Genomic DNA, 7,741 nt, shown 5'->3' on the forward strand with positions numbered 1-7,741 from the left:
TTATTAAACTTCACCCTCTCAAGGTTCAGGAACCATCACAAAAGAGAGGACAGAAAGATTGTAAGAGCCAGGGAAGGGGTGCAGGACCACAAGGAAACAGAGTCCTACAAGCTCCTGGGAACCTGCTCATATGATTCTATGGCAATTGTGTCAGCATACACAAGTCCCATACAAATTCAGGCAGACAATAACACAACACAAAACTGGGAAAATAAACAGCAGACTCCAATCTTATCTGAAGGAATGTTGGCAAATGATTGCTGCTAGGTGAAGAAGAGCTGATCTTCCTAAAACAAGGGACTCTAGATAGGCTGAGTAGACCTCAGTGAAGGGACTTGCACTGGGGTACAGCTGGGGACACTGACAACACAATGGGCCTTAACAGAGATGACGGAGTATATGGGCTTCGGTGGGGGTTGCCAGTGGGGATGGGGTTATAAAGATGATTAAGATTGTTTGAAATTTTCTGTATGAAATACACAAAAATTTAATAAAAACAAATTTAAAAATAATAAAGAAAATAACACTAAATATTAGAAAAAATGAATCTCTAATATAAACAGCCACAATATAAGCTGATGAAATGATATCCTGTGTTATAATTCAGGCATCAATATTCACATCAAAGAAAAGGCATTTTGTGATGAGCTTTGAGCATTGCTTCCAAATTCTAACTTTATTCCCCTCAGATGAAGTGTTGGTCCCTAAGCAAGTCACTTAACCATAGTGTGTCCCCTTCCTAATATATAATGTAGAGGTGCATAATTTTCTATCTAAAGAGTTGCTGCCAAGTTTAATAATATGTAGGTAACTGACATAGAGTACATTTTCAAAACTATGTTAGTATTAATCATTTATTATGAGCCACAATTTTGAAAGACTCGAGTATATTTATATGATAATTAATGATTAAAATACTCATTGTGGATGAGTGCAGTGGTATGTAGTGTAGTCCCATGTGCTCCAGAAGTTGGAGCAGGAGGATCATTTGAGCCCAGAAATTTGGATCCAGCCTTGCAATATATTGAGACCATCTTTTAAAAAAATTATCTGTCACCAATATCCATAATCAGTGAAAAATAAAAACCAGGTTGATAGCAAAGTTGAGGCTGGAAGATTAAAGAAAATGCAACAAGATCCCCATTGGAAAATAAAGCCTAAATGTCATTTTGATCAATAAATTTTATATGTACAGAGAAACAAAAGAGTCCTGTGGTGTGGGGACAGTTATGTTTAGAGTACAACTATTTTAGAAAGAGTAGTCCTAGAGTGATCGTGAAGGCATCAAGGCAACTTAGAAACCTGTGGCTACAGTGGAGAATCCACACTCATATAGGTAGACATGGGAAGGGAAATTGGAGAAGATGGGTTCAGAAAGTAAAAGGTGAGAAGGGGAAAAAAAGTGTGTGGGAAGCCCATAGGAAAAACTTCCCTCACATTGCCTTTTGCTGGAGTGCTGATGAAGATCTAGAAAGTATCTTCTAAATGAGGTGCTAAAGCCTGCCACCACAGTGAGAAATCTCTTTGTTCCGAGTTCCTAATAATACTGAAATCCACTCACTGTGTCAGAGAAATCTGTAGTTTTAGCCACAACGTACTGCAGTGTTTGTACTGAAGGTTACAGGAGTCTGGACAGAGATGCTTTATTTGGGCATATTTCATTTACGTTTCTTTTGAAAGGACATTGGGAAGCACAGAAGGCAAGGAATAAATGAGTTGTTCTTTCAAAATCTTTGGAAGTATCAGAGTGAAAAAAGTTTCTCTCTTTTTAAAACTGTTATAAGTTACAGTAACTAGATCTGGAGTCTAAAGATTCCTTAAAGTCTCTACGTTTTGGGCATACGGTAGTTTTTCAGCTAATAATTGACACATTTTCTTGAAATACTTGTTCCAAAGATGAGCTGTAGACTAAACAGACCATCAGACTGCTTTTGCTTTGTCAACTGAAGGCCTAGTCTTACAGTGAATAACAAAATGGTATCATGTACTTGAATTTATGCGTTTTGATTTTAGCTTGCATTAAGGAGAGCATCAAATGGACACTGGAGAACTTTCTGGAAGGAACAAATTTTCATTTCTCTCACTGACAGAGGCAAGAGAACTATAAGGCTGGAATGCTGAATTGGGGGTTTCATATTTTTTAATATTTTATTTATTATTTTTATGTGTATGTGTGTATTGCCTGCATGTAGATAAGTGCACCCGTGTCGTGCAATGCCCATGGAGGATGGAAGAGGTAAGGTTGTCAGACCCCGTGGAACTGGAATTATGGATAGTTGTTAGCTGCCATGTGGGTTCTGGGATTCGAACCCAGGTCTTCTGCAAGAACAACCAGTGTTCTTAACTGCTGAGCCATCTCTCCAGCCCCAATATTTTATGATCCTCAGTTTTCAATTTTTGTTTTCTGTACTTGAAGTGTTTTCTTCTTAAGCTCTCCACCACCCCAGGTCAAGGAGAAATTGTATTTAATATGAAGCAATGTTTTTCTTTTCTTGATCCTTACCATCCTGTAGTTTAATATATACATATATATGTGAATATATGTATATATTCTATATATATTGCATAATATTAACATATAAACCACATACATGTGATAGCTAATATTCACTGTCCACCTGATTGGACTGGAATCATCTAGGGTGTGCCTATGGGATAGGGCTTTTAGTAAATATGAGAAAGCATGCTGAGCACTGGCATTTTATTGCTCTCTGTTTCCTGACTGTGTGTAAAATATGCCCACATTCCTGCTACTCCCAAATTGTGAACCAGAATAACCCTGCTTTCCTTAAGCTGTTTTTATGAAGTATTTGGTCATAGTAATAAGAAAAGTAGCTAATACAAAACATAACATTATTATATCAGTATAAATCTACATATAACATGTTTTACATTATTTACATCTAACCTATAGAAATCATATAATAGGATATATTTATAGAAGCTCCAAGGACAAGCAAGAATAATTATCCTTAACTGGCTTTATTCTGTATAATGGTTGTCGCTCTCAGATTTCTGAATGAATGTTAGAATAGTAAATGATGTTAAAATTACTAATCTAATGCTTTCCTTCTCCTCAAATGCAGCACTTACTCAGTTCACTGACCAAAATCTTCAAAAGCTTATGTGTTGCCTATTGGTGTTTTTGTTTAATTATTGTATTGATTATTTCATATGTGCATGTAATGTATTTTGATTAAACCCACCACCCATCCCCTCCCATCCTGTAGCAGCTTAGTTCACAAATTCAAGGCGGACAAACTTATTTTGCTGATATTAGACACCAGGTTAAGAAAAACTCAAAAGAGGTGACACATGTTTAACATTTCTCACAGTAATTCTAAAAAATGTTTTTAATTGTTTTAATAGATGAAGTAGATTTCAGTGTCAATCAAACAGGTTATGTAGTTCTTGCCTCCAAATTGAAATATTTACTCCTGAGGGCAGGAGGGAGTGAGACTCAGGATGTTGACTGAGTGTGGAGACAGAGGCAAGCAGATCTCTTGTGAGACCAACTTGCTCTCCAGAGTGAGTTCCAGGCAAGCTGGGGCTACAGAGAGACCCTGTCTCAAAAAGACAAACAAACAAGAAAACAAACAAACAAATGAAAAAGTTGCGGGAAATCATTTCTTTGGTCGGTCATTGGTGTGCTATGTAGTGTGAATAGACTTTTGTTGATGTTTTTCCAGGAAAAGACACAAAACAAATATGTACACAGAAATACAAACAAAACTTGTAAGAATGATTTATAAATACACCTGGCACCTCTCAATATTAAAATTAGATTATAATGTTTTTAGTGATTATTGCATATTTCACTAACAAAAATGACATTTAAGACTCATACTCGGGGGCAGGAGAGATGGTTCAGTGGTTAAGAATTGTTACTGCTCTTCCAGATGACCAGCACCATATAAGGTGGCTGATAACTTCTTGGGACTCCAGATCCAGGGATTAGATACCCTCTTTTGGCCTTGGCAGGCATCCTCACTCACATTTACATACTCTTTCACGCATACATACACATAATTAAAAATAAAATATGTTTCTAAAACTTATTCTCAGTCAACTAAATCTTGAGAAAAATTTTTAATCATTTCAACCAGAGAAAAAAACATGGAAGGAATCTTTCTCTGAGACTTCCAATAAATGTTAACAACTCTTCCCTCGTTACCTTCTTCAAGGAGGTGGGATTGATGGGGGTCTTCCAAGCCTGAAGAAAGGGAGTGATGTATCTAGTATGATCTATGTGATTTCCTAACTAGAGTTACTATGACCTCGTGTTTCTCCTACACCTTGTAGTCCCAAAAAAATCCCAGAGTCTCATAAAAGTAGATATATTATAGAAAGTTTGATGCTGCTCACATGGCATTTATGAAAAGACTGGGAATTATTCACAGTAACACATCATTCTTGGGGTGCACAACGGCCAATACAAAGGAGAGAAGACTGTGAGCACACACTTTTACAGCAAGGCTAATCTGTTGTCAGAACAGCACAATGATTCAAAAATGAAACAGAAGAAACAACACAAAAAATAGAAAAAAGAAAAGATGTAAAGCATGACATTCAGAATAGTGAAACCAGTCCCTCCTGAGCAGTCTCTATTAGTCTTAGATCTGTGTAGATCTCATTCAGGATGGGCATTCTCTGACACTGCAACTGTCTAACAACACTCTGATGTTGCCCCTCCTCATTGAACTTCCAAACCACACACCACATTCTTCTCTATCTTCTGATTCTCCTGCCACAGGATTGTCATTCCTTCTGAAAGATATCAGCCTGAACCAACATTCCTTCTGTAAATCTAGGATCTACTAATTGGACTTTGGACAGGAGTTTATCTCATTTAATCTTTGGCACTTTGAGGGAAATACTTGGCCACATTCAAAGCATTTATTTTCTTCCAATACACTGATATTTGATTAAACTAAAATTGGTCTAGGGCATTTTAAGATTAGTGTCATTTTTTTCCAGGTAGTGATGCTATCTAGAGGCGTGTATGTGCAACATACCCAAATTCCACAGCTTTGGCAGCCACACTGAATACCACAATTTTACCTGTAAGAATATCTAATAAGAGTCTTCATTTTAGGTTTCACTAAAAGTAAAATTGTTAAAGTGAGCTGTGAAATTCTGTACACACTGATTTGTAGTTGTATAGGATTTTCCTTGATTAAAGCTGCATTGCATTTAAATAAAAATCCTTATTCCACTTATTTATATATTTTGTGACTTTGTTTTTACTGTCTCAGTGTTGTGAAAAGTATAAAAACTGAGTCTCTTTCTTTCCATTTGAATTGTCTGAAAGCTGCTGACATTTTTTCCTCTCTCCTTCCTAAATGTGTCTCGTTATCTAACCCTCCCCGGCTGTTTTTCTCTCTCTTTCACTTTGTAAAGCATTGCACTGGATAGCTTTAGTTGTCATTTTGACACAGCTGAGTAGAGGGAGCCTCAAATAGGGAATTTCCTCTACTGGACTGACATGTGGTCATGTCTGTGGGGGCATTTTCTTGATTATTGAGTGATGTGGGAGGGCTGGGAGATGTAAACCAAATAAGCCTTTTCCTCCCCAACTTGGTATTGGTCAGAGTATTTTGTCATAACAACTGAAAGGAAACTAGAACCGAAACTGGTACCAGGATCATGGGGTGTTGCTATGACAGACCTGCCCTTGGTGTTTTTAGGAGGATTGTAGAAGCGTTTGGGACTTTAGGCTGGAAAGGTCATTGAGCACTTACTTAGAGTTGTTGCTGTGGAACTTGGAACAGTTATGCTGAAAAAGTTGTGGATGATGGAAACCTGGCTTATAAAGCTTCAAAGGGAAGCAAAGACTATCAGGGATGTAAGGATGATATTTTGAATGGAGAATCTGTGGGTTCTGGTCAGCTGGGGCTGAAAAATCAGCTATAAGTAACAAGAGACCAGAATCATCAAGGTGAAATCTTCTGGGAAGTATTTCCTCAGGGTCAGCACACAGAAACTATGGTCCAAAGGGGGCCTGAGCCTTCATCTCCAGCTGGAAGCAGGACTTGGTGGTGTGTGTCTCCTGCACGGTTCTGTTGTTGAAAGTGTCAAGGGGTCACAGAGACCAGCTGAGGTTTGGCACGGTGAGAGGCCAAAAGAGCCCATTGGTGAAGGTGAAGCCTCTGTTTCAGTGGCGACCCCAGCTTTTTGGAGATGTAAGGACCATGGAACTACCACCAAGGGCAGCAGCAGGTGTGGAATGTGAGATGAGCTTTGCATGCAGTGGATGGCAGAGCCAGAGAACTGGAGCTGCAGAAACCCTTTGGAGCCCAGAAGATTGTGAATGAATCCCAGATGTCCAGCCTTGAGCTACTTTGCTGTTCTTAAGTTTTCCTTAGGTGTGCCAAATTCTTCCCTTTTGAGATAAGACAGTACTTTTTGTAGAGTTTAAAGAAGCCCACGGTTAAGAGACTTATAAGAAAGACTTTAATCATTTAAAGTGTTTGAATTTTTTTGTTTTATTTTTAAATTTTTTTAGATAAGTAATTTGAGAATTTCATACATGCATATAAAGTGTTTTGATGAAATCCATGCCCACTCCCTCCCCTCCAACTCCTCCCATACCTCCCCATCACTTTTTTCTGATAACTTCATGTACTCTTTTTTTCTTTGATTTATTTATTTTTATAGGGCTTTTGGATACTTTAACATTCCCCCCGTCTGAACAGGTAACCCTAAAATCTTTTAAGGATTAGACACAAGCTCCCAAACACTTTCAATATTTTTGGCCTTTGGAACACAATATATTGCTAAGAGGCCCAAGGACATTTTGACTTTTAGCCAAGAAACTGGCTAGTTTTCTTTGGGGTCTTTTTACCCTAACTGCCTAGCCAATTCCTACCTCCTGTTCTTGTTACACCATCCTCTAAAGAGGCTACCCAAATTACCAATAACAAATAGGGATGCACATCACTCTGGCTTCTTCCATGCTGGACAGGGATGCAGAGTGAGGCAATTGGAATACCCTTTCAGTGGGTCTATCTAAAAGACTCTCAACTTGCATAACTATTACCTCTAAGGGGAAAAGAAAGTCCTTGAATCATGAATAGGAGATGTGAAGGAGATGTAAGACAGGAGTAATTAGCACTACAAGTTCTAGCTAGAGAACTAGAAAAATGTCAGAACAGGGCATTTTTCAAATCTTCATATGAGTCTATTGGAATTTCTTGACAAGGGCTTCCAAAAGCATCCCTGTATTGGGTTCCTCCTCATTTTTCTTCTGTCTTCCAAGACTGGACTCTAGAGATATGGATTCAGGATTTGCTTTCAGTTATTTTGATAGCTGTTAGAGTGGTTAGAATCAGTGTCAGTTCCCTCTCAAAGGCTTCTAGATAGGGGGAGAAAACAAATTTATCCATCATTTTAGAACAATAGCTGGTTGTCTCCCTTAGCTACAGGTGGGCACTACAGTATTGGAGACCAAGATTTGAAGTCTTACATCTGAGCAGCACTTTCTGGTTAGGAACAAAATCATCAATGAGAAATAATTGCCTGAATAACTCTTTTTTTTTGGGGGGGGGACCTTTTTGAGACAGGGTCTCCCTGTAGCCCCAGCTGTCCTGGAAATCACTAGGTTGACCAGGCTGGCCTTGAACTCACAGAGATTTGCCTGCCTCTGCCTCCCAAGTGCTGGGACTACAGGCATGAATCACCACACCCAGTTTAAAGCCTAATGTCTGGGAAGTGTAATCCCTTGAACTCTTAAAGAAATATA

Source organism: Nannospalax galili, unplaced genomic scaffold (assembly GCF_000622305.1).
Source record: "Nannospalax galili isolate Female #2095 unplaced genomic scaffold, S.galili_v1.0 scaffold767, whole genome shotgun sequence".
Classification (NCBI taxonomy): domain Eukaryota; kingdom Metazoa; phylum Chordata; class Mammalia; order Rodentia; family Spalacidae; genus Nannospalax; species Nannospalax galili.